This window comes from Herpailurus yagouaroundi, unplaced genomic scaffold (assembly GCF_014898765.1).
Source record: "Herpailurus yagouaroundi ecotype Mexico unplaced genomic scaffold, PumYag 139, whole genome shotgun sequence".
NCBI classification, from domain to species: domain Eukaryota; kingdom Metazoa; phylum Chordata; class Mammalia; order Carnivora; family Felidae; genus Herpailurus; species Herpailurus yagouaroundi.
Genome location: NW_024412394.1, coordinates 55,328,904 through 55,344,215, shown reverse-complemented (window position 1 = coordinate 55,344,215; position 15,312 = coordinate 55,328,904). Strand labels below are relative to the sequence as shown.

Genomic DNA, 15,312 nt, shown 5'->3' with positions numbered 1-15,312 from the left:
AAACACAGAGAGAAAGATAGAGAGGGGTAGTGACAAAATGTTAACCATAATTGGAGATCGACAAGTGGTACATCTCAAAATACACTTAATCACAAAATCAATTGCCTTTTCCTTTTTCAGTGTCATTAAACCATTGAGAGAATTAGAGCTTTTGTTAAGCCAAGAAACTGCTTTTAAAAGGAAGTTTCCCTTGAACTCTAAAAATAATAAATCAGAATTTGTTATAAAAGTACCAGCATATCTTCGAGCTGAGTTACATCTTCTTCAATGCCATCCTTACCTGTTATATTTTTGTTTGCGTCTACAAAAATGGCATAACAAAGACTGTCACCACTGAAGGTATGACTAAAATCTTTAGTACTTTGACACCACATCAGATTTGTGAACATTCCCTAGTTAATATAATCACTTATTCACTAGTGTGCTTTTAGAGATTGTGATACAACTTTGTAGTTCAGATGGAATTCTTGGCATGTTATCTTCACTGTCCGAAGTGAGTCACAAGTCATCCTGTAAAAAATAGCAACTTTTGGTTTGATATCCGCTTTTTTACTTTGTTTCGTTTTGTCTTTTATTTAAGTACACTGACAACAAAAATTTGATAAATTAAAACTTCTTGTTTAACTTTAAATGTTTACTTTTTCTTACCATTTTTCCTGTTTACTTTTAGTAATCTGTTAGTACACTCAGGATCTCCTAGGCATTCTCACTTACATGGTATTGGGTCATTAAAACAATCTTTTTGGTTTTTTCTTTTTTAGCATTAAAATACCATTAGTTAATAAGATAAATGGATTCTCAAAATATATTCCATGGAGAACAGCACTGATCTTGTGAATCATAGTAGATTGAAACTAAAAAGATGAATCAAAGCTTTTTAAAAACTTTTTAAAATACAAGAATCTTCAAGGTGTTTCCTCTTTGACATTCACGTCTTATGAATATGAACACAAAGATAAGATATGTAATATGTTTACAAAACTGTCTTTTGATCAAATTCTTACTGATTCTCGGAAGCTCATTATTCTTCTCACCAAAATAATGTGGCCTAACGATTTCAGATTCATTAAAATATTTTGAAATCTTGATCAAAACTAGTGTAGAAACATTAGATGTGGCCTTGTGTGCATGCCTGGCACCAGGGCAGCTGGGAGCCTCTCCTGGGGAGGGGGAGGGGGAGGGACAGGTTTTGATTCCCACCATGGCTATCACAGTTTCAGTTACTTAAAGTTTGCACTTGCCCCACAACACTATTTTCATTCCTAAAGAGATTAACATGCAGATCTGGCAGTAGACGGAAGTTAAGTGGAGACCAAATAACTTTGCCAACTGCAGTTGATTATTTGTCGGTTCCTAAACAGACAGATGCTGAGGAGTGGATGTCCTGGGATGAAGATACACTCACAAGTGTAGATTGAAGGAGGGAATGGGGATGTGATGACACAACAAAATACTGTGGAACAATTGGAACCTGACTATTTTCAGGACATGACACCAACTATAAGGAAAACGCAGAATCATTATTAAGAAGAGAGAACCATTACAGTTTGGCCTCCCATATGGTAGCACAGGTTTCTCTAGTAGATTAACAGCTACACAATATGTGCCTTTTATTCGTCAGTCTCCTGAATTAGGCAACTTGGATACCTGGCAGGAAAATACCAACGCATGGGAAGGAGAAGAAGATGCAGCCTGGCAAGCGGAAGAAGTTCTGAGGCAGCACAAGATGGCAGACAGAGAAAATAAAGGAAGAAAATGGAAAAGGAGGCACAGTGGCTGATGAAGAAGGAACAACACAAAATTGGTGTGACGCTTTCATAACAAGTGCTCTTCACATGTCATAGTGCCAGGAGGAGAAATATGAGCTCCACAACTCAAGCAACATTTCGAGGGATTTAAGAGTATTTTCAAGGGTACAAAAACACAGTGTTTGATTTTAATGCATTCATCAGACCATCTAGGACACCAGGATTCTCTCAGAGTACCTCGAGATCTCAGTGATTGAGACTCAAAGGAAAGAAAAAGACCCCTGAGGCAATAGTTTTTTCAACATGCTCCAAGTGTAAGGCAATTGTTTGCTGTAGAGAAAATATTACAAATGGAATACACCAGTATCTCTTCTAGCTAGTGTTTCTAACTAAATAAATGGGTGTAGGGGTGCCTGGACGGCTCAGTGGGTTAAGCGGCCTACTTCGGCTCAGGTCATGATCTCGCGTTTCATGAATTTGAGCCCCATATTGGGCTCCATGCTGACAGCTCAGAGCCTGGAGCCTGCTTTAGATTCTGTGTCTATCGCTCTCTCCCCCTTCCCCACTCGCATTCTGTCTCTCCAAAATAAATAAACATTAAAAAATTTTAAATAAATGGATGTAAATAGTTTTATGGTAGGAAAGAAGTCTGTGATGCTTTCCTTTGCTATGCGTAATGATAAAATAATTTTAAATATTCTTTTGTTTCCATGATTATCTGACTTAAGTCAGACAAACTGGAGGGCTTTCTTTATTTTTGTTGGCAGAAGCTGGTATTGGTATACATTTCCTCTAATTTGAACTGGAATTGTTTATGTTTACTAAGACATTAATGGATTTGATGACTTCGGTTTTTAAGAAAATGACACTATGTATCATATTTTATACATCACTGTTTTCCTTTAGATGGTATTGTAATGCTGTACATAGTTGTAATTTATATTGTAGGTATAAATTGAAAATCAGCAAAGTGACAAATTTGATTTGTATTATTAGAACTTGTGAGGTTTTTAAAAAAAATTTTTAATGTTTATTTATTTTCAAGAGAGAGACAGAGTGAAAGCAGGTTAGGGGCAGAGAGACAGGGAGACACAGAATCTGCAGCAGGCTCCAGGCTCTGAGCTGTCAGCACAGAGCCCTACACTGGGCTCGAACTCACAGACGGTGAGATCATGAAGCTGAGATGAAGTCGGATGCTTAATCAATGAGCCACCCAGGTGCCCCTAACTTGTGAGTTTTAAAAACTAGTATCGGGTGATGGGCATTGAGGAGAGCACTTGTTGGGATGAGCACTGAGTGTTGTATGCAAGCCAATTTGACAATAAATTATATTAAAAAAATAAAAAAATAATAAAAAAAAACTAGTATTAGTAGTTTTTCCCTTTTGTTATAGATTTTAAGATGCTACAGTGTTTTAAATAGCTTAGTCCCTCTCACACAAAGGTCATTGATTTATAAATGCAGAAAGCCTTCAGTTCCAATATTTCAAAGCTTTTAGATGATTTCCGTATCAATTTTATATATCTGTCAAAATGCAGTTTACCATGTTGTTGGCTAAGATAATATTATTGATTCATTAAATTTTCAACTGAGATAGGAATAATATTTTTATTTTTGGGTGTTGACTGGCTTCAAAATTGTTTCAAGGAAAAAGATGTATACTGTGTTCATAGGAAAGAAATAGATTTGATAGTTTAAAATCCTATTATTTTTTCTCCACAATTAAAATACATCCAGACTGATTTTCTATGGCTTTAGAATTTTTTAAGGATTTTTACTTTCATAAATGTTGTCCAAAATTAACATTCTGTGGTTTTTTTAAAAATGTTACAGATACTCTAAACTATAGCTCAAATGTTTGAATTAAAATATTTCATAAAATCACAGACTATACAGTGAGATCACCCTAAGTCCTTACCCTAAGCTCCCAGACTAAATGTGATTGTAAAACCAGTTGAAATTTAACTTTGGTAAAAAGCTGCTTTTTGCAGTCCCAAGCCACACTGTCAGTCATCATGTTTATTAGAGTTTCTGCCAAAATACTCCTAATTAAATAGAATAGACTCGAATTTTTAGTAATATATGTATCTCTTTCCTTATTTATATTTATTTATTTTTAGTCATGGGAATGCTACATGATTTCTCTAAATTTGGGATTCATTAAAGGGTAACTTCTCCTTTAGTACAATAAATTTTACTGCTTTTCCCAAATAGTTGACAAGTATTGAAGACTGCTTTGGTTATGCCTTTCATGGGTGTGGGATTTTACTTTTTTGTTTGTTCTTGATTTTTGTTTAATTAGAAGTAAAAATTGGTTAGAAATTATAGCTTGTTTGATTAATTAGAGGCTTTTCTTATGGAAGGAATAAGTAACAATACTGGGGGAAAAAAAGAAACACTAGATGTTTCCTTCCAGAAAAAAAGGGAGAAATTGTTCTTTATTTAATTACCTAAATTTATGTGAACATTTAAAAAAAAATCACATTTTTTTATACGGCTTTTTTTGAAAGCATATGACATTTGCTATGTAGTAAAGCTTGATTTTGTGCATCCAAAGATTCTGGATATTGTACTCTGGAGCACTCCTAGGACAAATTTTGGAATCAAAGACTGAGACTTACCATCAAAGTTAGCTATCCAGTAAATAACAAAAGGAAAATAAGTGTCTACCAACTATGTCCAGAAACTATTTTTAAATGTTTATTTTTATGTATTATTTTTGTCATTTAAAAATTTGTTGCTTTAGGTATATTTCTTACAAATAGCATATACTTGGATTTGTTTTTTGTTTGGTTTCATTTTTGAGGTATAATTAACATATAATATTATATTAATTCCAGGTGTACAACATAATAATATACAGTTGACCCTTAAACCACACAGGTTTGAATTGCACAAGTTCACTTCTATGCAGATTTTTTTACAGTACTGTAAGTGCATTTTTCTCTTCCTTGTGATTTTCTTAATAATATTTTTTCCCTCTAACTTACTTTATTGTAGAAATACAGTATATAATACATATAACATACAAAATATGTTTTAGTCAACTATTTATGTTATCAGTAAGGCTTATAGTCAACTGCAGGCTATTAGTAGTTAAGCTTTTGGGGAGTCAAAAATTATATGTGGATTTTCAACACCCGTAACTTCTGCATTGTTTAAGGTCAACTGTACAATGAAATGAGCACCACATATATCCCACATATATATATCTTTTTTTCTTGTGTTGAGAACTTTTAAGATCTACTCTTTTAGCAACTTTCAAATATATGATACAGTATTATTTACTATAGTCACCATGCTATACCTTACATCCCCAGGAAATCTGTACCTTCTTTTTTTAAATTTAAATTCAAGTTACAGTGTTGTCATGGCTTCAGGAATAGAACCCAGTAATTCATCTCTTACATGTGACACCCACTGCTCATCCCAACAAGTTCCCTCCACAATGCCTGTCACCACCCATTTAACCCATTCCCCCACCAACTTACCCTCCAGCAACCCTCAGTTTGTTCTCTGTATTTAAAAGTCTCCTATGGTTTGCCTCCCTCTGTATTATCTTATTTTTCCTTCCCTTGTGTTTCTCAAATTCCACATGAGTGAAAACATATGATATCTGTCTTTTCTCTGACTTATTTATAAATGTTTTATTTATTTGGTGAGAAAGAACATGAATGGGGGAAGGGCAGAGAGAGGGAAAGAGAGAGAATCCCAAGCAGGCTCCAAGCTCAACATGGAGCCCAATGCAGGGCTCAGTCTCAGGATTGAGAACATGACTTAAGCCAAAATCAAGAGTTGGATGCTCAATGGACTGAACTACCCAGGTGCCCCCAGAGACTATTAATTAACCCCTGAGTTAAAGAGATAACCAGAAAGGAATATGAATGAAATCTCAACTCTTTATAACTAAATGACATGGTACTACATGCCAAATTTTGTGGAATGTACTTAAAATACTACTTTAAAGGAAATCACCAGGTTTGCACAGTTTTGGGGAAATTAATAAATTGGTCAACTGAATAAAGTGGACAAAGAAAAATGACCCAAAGCTAAATAAATAAGAAGTAAAAAATTAAGATAGGGATTGAAATTAAAATCGAGAGCAGAAATTTGAGGTGATTACTAACATCACATTAACTATGTGAGGTGATGAATGTTAAGTAAACTTATTGTAGTAATAGTTTTGCAATATCTACATATATAAAATTATTATGTTGTATACCTTAAACTCATAAAGCATTGTATGTCAATTATAACTCAATAAAACTGGAAAAAATACTAAGATGAACCCCAGGCAAGAATAATTAAGAAAAAAGAAATTCAATTTATTTTATATTTTTTAAGAATTTCATTTTAAATATCAAAAAGAGTAAATGATTCTTGATGTAACATAAAAAAATAAGAAATGACTATATTGAGTAATTTTACATTCATGAATTTGAAAAACTGATGAAATGAATGGTTATATATCTACACAAATAGAAAAATAAGAAAAATGCAAATTTTAATAAGAAATTCTTATTAAACAAATAGCAGTGAGAAAAGTGGAATTGATAAATGGTAACTGAAAACAAACAGCAGACCTTGATGATTTGTAGGAGTGATATCAACATTTCAATGACTAGAGAATACTACTGTCATTTATTAAAAAAAAATCTAATAAACAGAAAAATAAGCAAAGAAGCTTAACTCATTATATGAAGCCAATTATTACCCTATCACCAAAAGAAAATATAAAAAGTTAAAAAAAGTATTTCATTTATGAACACAGATGTACAAATACAAACATTTTGCAATAAAGATTATTAAAAATATATTATGACACAATTCAAGAATAGGTTTTTGTAGGTTCATGTACATTTGATCCCACTTTATAAATTTAAATATTTGGACAATCTTTGAATTTTTTCTAGATCTTGGGATCTACAGACTGAGAAAATTTACTGGAAGAAGGATCTCCTCTTTAATGGAGTAATACTAACCTTTAATATCCATGATTGGACTCAGCAATTAGGTATTTTTCCTCCTATGGCACCAATGTTTAATGGTGTTTAGAAATGTTCTCATTGAAAGTTTCCTTAAATGCTTTCTGAATCGAAATGCATTGGCAAAAACTGCATAAGTGATATCAATTCATTATGATCAGGTTACAACTTTAATAGTCTCCATTTAATAAATGCTCACTCTCAGCTAGGCCTTGTGCCAAGCACTTTGCACACATCATTTCCTTTAATCTTCATAGAATCTCTAGCAAGAAGGTCTTTTATCACTTCTTCACAGATGAGAAAACTGAGGGCCAGAGATATGACTAACTAGCTTAACCATTGCGTTCTGCTCTTTCTTGCCTTCCACAATCTTCTTTGAATAATACAAACATCAGTAGTCTGTTGAGATGCACTTAGCACCTCAAGTTTTATTGTCTTGATTTCTCTGGCCTCTATCTTTTACTCCATAATTGAGGAGTACTTATCTATGCATTAAATTTAGAGCAATTTCCCTTAACAAGAAACCTGACACTTATATGAAACTTATTAGTGTCAAAGATTGATCTTAGCACTGACGTTAACATATATACATATACACACTTATCCTCACTGTAATCCCATTTTATTGATAAAGAAACTGAGTCCTCTAAAGGTTAAGAAACTTGCTCAGGGTCACCCAGTTCATATGTGGCCGAGCACACTGTCAAACAACCCAGGCCATCTGGTTCCTGTTGGGGGCATGATCACTACATTTTATGTTTACTGATTCTTCAGGTTGCAGCCAGAGAATGTAATTATCTTGACTATACCAGAAAGTAAACTCTATGAAAGACTTTGTTTCTTCACTGTTGTATCCTCAACAGCAGAATATAGTAGGTGTTTAATACGTGCTGTATATGTTGCATGAACAAATGGGTGGATTTCTGAGTCCCTACTATGTGCAAGATAAAATTCTTAGTAACTAGATAAACAAAAATGAACCAAGTGTGACTGAAGAAATATATACTTAGTTGCTGTCTTTGTGTGTTTAACAAGTAAACCTTTAGAGAATAATTACCATTACAGTTACATACAGGTATTTTACCACTAAATGAGCAAAATCTCCCAGTTTTGCTTCTCTTCATCACGTGTCAAAGTTGGCATCTATCTAGTACTCTTTAATTCCCATGACTCTTTTCTTGGCCAAATGAGAAAAAAAAAAATGGTCACTAGGCAGAAACAATGTTCCTTTCACTGTGTACCTTTCTGTGTTCTGCTTCCTGGACGTTTTGTATTGAGGTTCTTCTTGTTAACTCTCTGCATACCTCTCACCTCAGCTTTTCATTGCTGTCGGGGTCAATTACTGAATAGTAGGGGCAGTTATTTAGTGACCCCTGCTTTGTACAGAAACTGTCAGAAAAGTTTGCCTCTTGGAACCATACTGACATGTCCTTGACAGGAACCTTTTCACCTACTCCTCATAACTAAAATTCAGTTGGATACCAACACATCTCGAACTGCTAATCGATACAACCTATTTTTAAAGCACCCACAGCAGTGTTACTTTTGCTCTCACCTGAGATACCAATACATTTATAGCATTAAGCAAATTATAACAATAAATCATGTAGTTAAAACTTTTCAATTATTTTTAATAGTCTCCAGTACTATTGAAGAATATAATTTAAAGGCATTGGCATTAAAAATTAACACAATCTTTGGTAAAAGTACAACTTGATGGGACTTGGTGTGCCTACGATTCTGTTTTCCATCATGAAACTACCTTCATTCACATTTGTAGGAATGCTCTACTGAGTGATAAAGAATGGAAGAGAGCTTGGAATAGAAAAGGTTCAAGTTTGATTCTCAAGTCGTAAATATACTTGGGAGTATATTTACTTGGGAGTTTTGGGAGAGAAATGTGAACCAAAGAGAACAGGAGCCTCCTTAAAGAAATAGTATTTCTTTTTTTTTTTTTTTTTTTGGTGTGCGTGTGTGTGTGTGTGTGTGTGTGTGTTGAATCCTTATTTCAAATGGAAAGAAACAAGTGTACATTTAAAATCGAATTCAATACCTACCTAAAACTTAAAAGACAGAACAGTTGGGTTTGTCACTTGCCACTTGGGATTTATTCCTACATTGCAGCCACCCCCTAATTCTTCAACCCACCTCTCTGGCTCACACTAGCAGGCATGTGGGATTGGAGGAGAATTTCCCTCATGCCCTTAGGAGTTCTTGAGTCAATATGTTTGACAATCACATATTCCCTATTTGTTGTGTGGGTGCATAATTAAATGATTCCTGATACAGTAAAACTTTTCACCCTTGGCAAAAATGTGTAAAGGAACAGAACTCTGGATCCACTTAAGGATCTTCAGATCAAGCCAGACCAGCCCCAAAGACAAGAAATGAATCATTAAAAAATTCAGTTGGTAAAGTTTGAAATAGTAAAGGAAAAAAATTGACTGTCACCCATTGTGACTTATTCCTTGTTAAATAAAATAAAATTTGTAAAATGCTTCTGATAATGCCTGGACTAGGAAAAGCACTATGTAAGTGTTTGTTATTATATTATTACTCTCTGTTATAGTCAAGAATCCGAGCTCTTACCTTAGCCAAAATTCTTTTGGAATCATAGATCCCTTCTTATTTCTATGTAAATTATTACCACTTCTTTTCTTTTCTTTTTTAAAGTTTATTTATTTATTTTGAAAGAAAGGGTGAGAGAAAGAATCCCAAGCAAGCTCCTGCTGTCAGACGTGGGACTCAAACTCACGAATTGTGAGATCATGACCTGAGCCGAAACCAAGAGTCTGATGCCGAATCTACTGAGCCACGCAGGAGCCCCAAATTATTACCATTTCTAACCACACGCACACACATGCACACACACATACACATGCAGAATTTCCTCTAAGTTTAAAACATAACTCATTATTAATAACATCTGGATAAATATATAATATAAAAATTTTATAAACAGGGTCTTTCACTTGTTCATGGTATCACCCTTTATACAAAAGATTACTCTATAAGCATATTATAATTAAAGGATTCTATAGCACATATATGAAAATGAAAATAATTACTGCTATTTTAAAATTTCTTGTGAGTTTCTTTTAACATGATTTGAGAAGCTGTACAAGTATAGGCAGAGTTATTTTCCTGTTTACATTTTCTCACTGTCTGGATCGCCTCCCTTCTTCTGATAAAATGCCCTTATTTCCTACTAGGATATTACCTCTCCTCTCCTGTGTGCAATCTTTGGGACTACAGAGAATATTTCCCCCTTTCCTAGCCAATGTTGAGCAGAGGATCCAGATCATTCAAACTCTTTTTCTGGGACTTTGAAACTTGAAAGGAAGGGTCAGGAGGGAAAAATCTTGGGGCTGATTAATCACAGTGGGGTTTCCTTACAAGACAATTAAGTAAAGTCTACTAATTGCCTCCAAGTTGCTGCTTGGGGTGCCGCCTTCCTGGGCTTCCTTCTTCTGGCATTCCTTTAGCTCTAAGAGCTACTCCATAAACTTGCAATAATTTCCTCTTTGTGTATGTTTATTATAATTGTTTTCAGTGCTTGAAACAAATCCAAACAAACAACCGCAACCAAACCAAAGCAAGCAAGCCAACAAAACCCCAACTAATTATCTTCTCTCCTCTTTTTTTATTTCCTGCAGGACATGAAGTATATTACTTGATTCTTTCAAAATATGTCCATAATTATTTGGATTTAAAAATATATATATAAATTCTTAAAACATCAAACATATCTCTTCACTTTATGTTAAGCCATAGACCCCACCCAGAATTAAGGTATTGTGGTATCTAATTGGGCTATTACTGACCTGTTTGGTCAGGCTCAAAGAACAATTTGTTCTCCACATAATCATCATGGGGTTTAGTGTCCTGATACTCATATGGATTCTGCAAAAGTCTTCTGAATATTACACTGAATGTTTATCATTTAAATTGCACGGTTTTATTTTTGGGAGTTGTCTTCGTTATTGTTTTATTTTGCTTTTATTGCTTCCTATGACTTTTAGGCTAAGATCCTTTACAAGAATAAAAATATGTCTGTCTCATACTTTCTATACTATATACCAGATTATATTCTGCCTCGAAGCACTGTAAAACTTTATATATTCATCACTTCACTTTCAAAGATTCCCTTGACACTTCACATTCCGCTGAACCTTTCTCATGGGCATTCCTGCTCTGAGTTCCCACAATTTCCCCCATTAGAATCTGAGCCAAATGCCTCCTGTCTTTAGGAGAGATGCCATTTACTTTTTGGCAAGAAGACACAGGTTGATGATCTCTGGAATGCTATCAAATTTGTGTTTGTGAACCTTTCTCAAAGACCTTTGGATATTATCTCTGCTATTTCCATGGGTGAGCCTCTTTTATTTCCTCCAAACACTGGAAGAGCTACCACCAAAATATGCCAGATTTTGGTCCCAATGCTTTTCCTGAATATTCCTCAGAATGCACTCTAGCACATACTAGGATTCCCTGACTTATTTCTGCAGTGTTTCCATCTTTAGGGGTATTACTCCAAAATGCTCAGAAATGTCTTTCTTTTCGCCCCCTTTCATTTCTGTTTTACACATTTGTTTGGCCAACTGCCATTTTTCTGGCATTGCAAATTTCTTCATCTTGAGTGGTTTCTACATTCAGTCTCTTTGAAATTTCTTTCCAACTCTGGGATGAACCTTTTTTAGTTTGATCTTTTATCTGCTCTCTTCTCTTTCTACTTGTAATCACTAGTTCTCAGTCACTGTCTTTATTCATCTTAGAAGCTCTATTTACCTGCTTTTGCTGCAGCTAAAGCAATCAGATCTGACACTGAGCCCAAGCATCACTTGGCTCACGTGGTACCTTCCCAGAGGGAATACCATAGACAGGGCCAACGGTGTTTGCTGGCATTTCCCCAGAACATGCTTTCTGGTGTTCCTTGGGGCCAATGGTCTTTTATAATTTGGCTGGCAGCACCAGTGCTATGATTATTGTCAGGTTTTAGCCCAAAACAGCCAGCCAGTGAAGGTCAAGAGAGCCTTTACAAAAATTCCAAACTCTCATTTTGGGCTGATATATTACTATGCATTCCCAACTCTGAAGATGGGACTTTTTTCCTTACAGATGACAAAGTAGAGTGATTAACCGAGTAGATTTTTCCTTACATCTCCCTGTCTTTTAAATGTATACCCTACCCAGTACCAATGATGTCTCCTAATTATTCCTTAGATTAGTTGACTTCTTTCTAATTCCCTAGGTCCAAAATCTATCACCTCCTGTTTAGACTGCTGACATTGCTTTTCAGCAGTACATCTGGCACTCAATTTTGATCAGTTCAATTTATTCACAATGCAGTAGAGCAATGTTTGTGAAAGTGTGGTCCCCAGACCAGTGGCAACAGCACCAACATCACCTGGGATCTTGTAGGGAAGGCAATTCTCCCACCCGACCCCAGATATAAGGAATCAGAAACTGGGGTGAGGTCCAGCAATCCATTCTAAAAAGCCCTCTAAGTGATTTCTAAAATACACTAAGGTTTGAGAATCCCTTAGTTGAGTCATCTTTTCAAACCACAGATCACATTGTTTCAGGTCCTTCAATGAATTACAATTACTTTTAAGATAAAGCAAAAGTATCTAACTGTAGCTTAAACAGTCCTGGGTGATGGGAAACCTGCCTCTGTTCCAACCCAGGCTCCCTTCTGCACTCCCTCCATGGCCACCGTTGGCCCTCGTGTACAGATGGGGACACTCACTGCACCAGCTCCTCCCTCTCGCTGGAACAGCTTCTCTTCTCTCTTTGTTGATTTCCTCCTTTTCACTTTTCATCCCCCAGCTCCCCTGGCAGTTTTTTGTTGAAGGATTCCTGAGGACCTCCCAACACCGATCCCCATAGTAAACCAAAGGCCAAGTACATGTCTCATCGTCCCATGTGTCATTTTTGCAAAGCACTGACCACAATAGCCGGTGTACCTATATTTGTGTACTTGATTGGTGTTATTGCCTCTGTTTGACTGTAACTAAGCTCATACAACAGACAATGGGTGTTTTTCTTCAGTATTCAATCCCTAGTGCCTAGTCAAACCTGATATACCTTTGTTTTCAATGTTTTTTGAGTGACCAAATAGTTAACAATTACTGAACACTTATAATGTTCCAGGCACCAGGCTAAGACATTCATATAGATTTTTATCACTTTATTTTCAGGAAAAGCATATTTGTTTTTCTTCATTAAAAAAATACGTATCAGGGCGCCTCAGTGGCTCAGTCAGTTGAGCATCTGACTTTGGCTCAGGTCATGATCTCACAGTCTGTGAATTCGAGCTCTGCATTGGGTTCTGTGCTCACAGCTCAGAGCCTGGAGCCTGCGTTGGATTCTGTGTCTCCCTCTCTCTGTGCCCCTCCCCTGCTCGTGCTCTGTCTCTCCCTCTCTCAAAATAAATAAACATTAAAATTTTTTTAATAAAATAAAAAAATAAATACATATCACTTTCTATATGCCAAACATGGTTCTAAGCACTTAACAAATATTAATTCTTTCAGATCCATAATGACAAGATAAAATACACACTATAATTATATTCATTTTATAGACCAGGAAGCTGATGCACCTCTATTTGTCTCCTATCACACAGTAGATAATAAATCAAGATATGGACAGTAGTGGCTTGACTCCAAAACTCTAAAAACACATGTTGAGAATTGAGAATTCCAGCTTATAATTGAAAAGAATTCTATGAATTATGGGATTTAAAATTTATTTTTTCACATGTATTGCTCTGAAGTCATTGTTCATTAGAACAGACTAGATCACCAACACTTCATCTCTACTCTTATTCTGGAAAACAATGACCAGAAACAGAAAACCAGAAGTCTTAGATAGTTCTCCTCCTGTCCCCAAGAGAATGCAGAAGGGTGAATTGGATAAGGGGAGGAGTCTAACTTTGTTTTATTATTAGTCTAGTTATAAAACAATTCCAGGGATACAAAGAATTATTGACACATTTGTAATTGGTAATCCAAGGCCTCTCTGATAGTGTATTCCTCATAGCTGCAATCTCTTTCAAGTGAATTCCTTATGTGCTGCTTTGATTAGTCAGCTTTGAAAATTAACTAACCTCAAAAAGCCAGGTCGCCAAAAACAATAAAGGTAGAGAATCTTTCAATACAAATTCAAATAATTTAATAAAATTCAATAAAAATTAAAAAAACATTCCAATAAAAATTTCACTTATATCCTATAGTTTGTGCACACAATGTCATTGTTTAATATACTTTAAAGGATTTACAAGCATTTATTTTAACCATCCATTATTTAAAATGGAATAAAGAATTCCTTTTCTGTAAGATTTACATTCCAAATTCCCTGTATCCCACCAGACTACTGCATTAGGTCATGTGCTTTTAATGACCATATTATGATTGTTTGACTTTCATCAGTCTTACTACCAATAATCTCTTCAAGGTGTCTCTCAGTTGTGTAAAAGACTGGGAGGGAGTTTCATATGGAGCCAAACCTGTCTGGCCTCCGTAGTCCCCTTCTGCCCTGGGTTTGTCCTTCTTGCTCATTTGGCCACCACTAGTCTGAGAATCCAATTGATGCAACCTCACTTCTTTTTTTCTTACATTTTTTAAATGTTTATTTATATTTGAGAGAGACAGAGGGAGAGCATGAGCAGGGGAGGGGCAGAGAGACAGAGACAGAGTCTGAAGCAGGCTCCAGGCTCCAAGCTGCGAACTATCAGCATAGAGGCCATTGCGGGGCTTGAACTCATGAGCAGCGAGATCATGATCTGAACTGAAGGCAGAAGCTCAACCGACTCAGTCACCCAGGGACCCCAATGCAGCCTCACTTCTGCTCCTACCATAATATGTGTGAGCCTAGAATCTCAAACCCAACTGTCCCCTGTCCTCTAACTCTCTGAGGGTCAGGGTATCTGGGTTCCTGTTGCACTTAGAAGACTGGCTATCTGAATCAAAATCTGTCACTGACTCCAGCAGCTTTGACTATGTTGACACACTCACGCAGTCTCTCTCAGAACATTTCCCTTAATTTCTGGTCCTCTGTCTGCCACCAAAAGAGGCTTTAGTCCAGTTTACAAGGCAAGGAAGTAAAACGGGAAACAAACTGCTTTATGTTCCTTGGCTCTTTCCTACACGCTTTCTCCAACATAAAATTCTCGCTTTTTCAGTTACAAAAACAAAAACAACACACCATCGTGCACACCAAAGGATGTTAACAGATACTAAGAAGAAGGTTGCCATAACAAAAGAACCTATCTACCTATAGAGGTAAACACTATATTAGATGGGGCATTGCCATGACAACAGTTTCTGGATCAGACCAAATTTTACAGGCTGATCATCTTTTGAACTCATGTGAAACTAATTAGCACCAGCTTTACTGGGATTAAATAACACATCACTGTAGTTAATGAGGAGCTTCTGAAACTTCAAGTTAAATCTATAATAAGAGAATAGGCCAGTAAGAACTAAAATAGAAAGGATAAACCACGAAGAAATTAACAGCTTAAGAAACAACACGATAAAAGTGTGGCTAAAGAGGTCTGTAGGAAAGAAGCAGGT

General features: G+C 35.7%; 1 protein-coding gene and 1 pseudogene across 6 annotated transcripts in view; one reads left to right on the top strand and one right to left on the bottom strand.

Moving 5' to 3' along the window:
* Window positions 1–15,312, bottom strand: part of FUT9 (fucosyltransferase 9) — a 200,125-nt gene that overhangs the window by 2,092 nt on the left and 182,721 nt on the right. The gene's annotated exons all lie outside the window — the stretch shown is intronic.
* LOC121029220 (receptor-binding cancer antigen expressed on SiSo cells-like) lies at window positions 38–2,150 on the top strand (annotated as a pseudogene).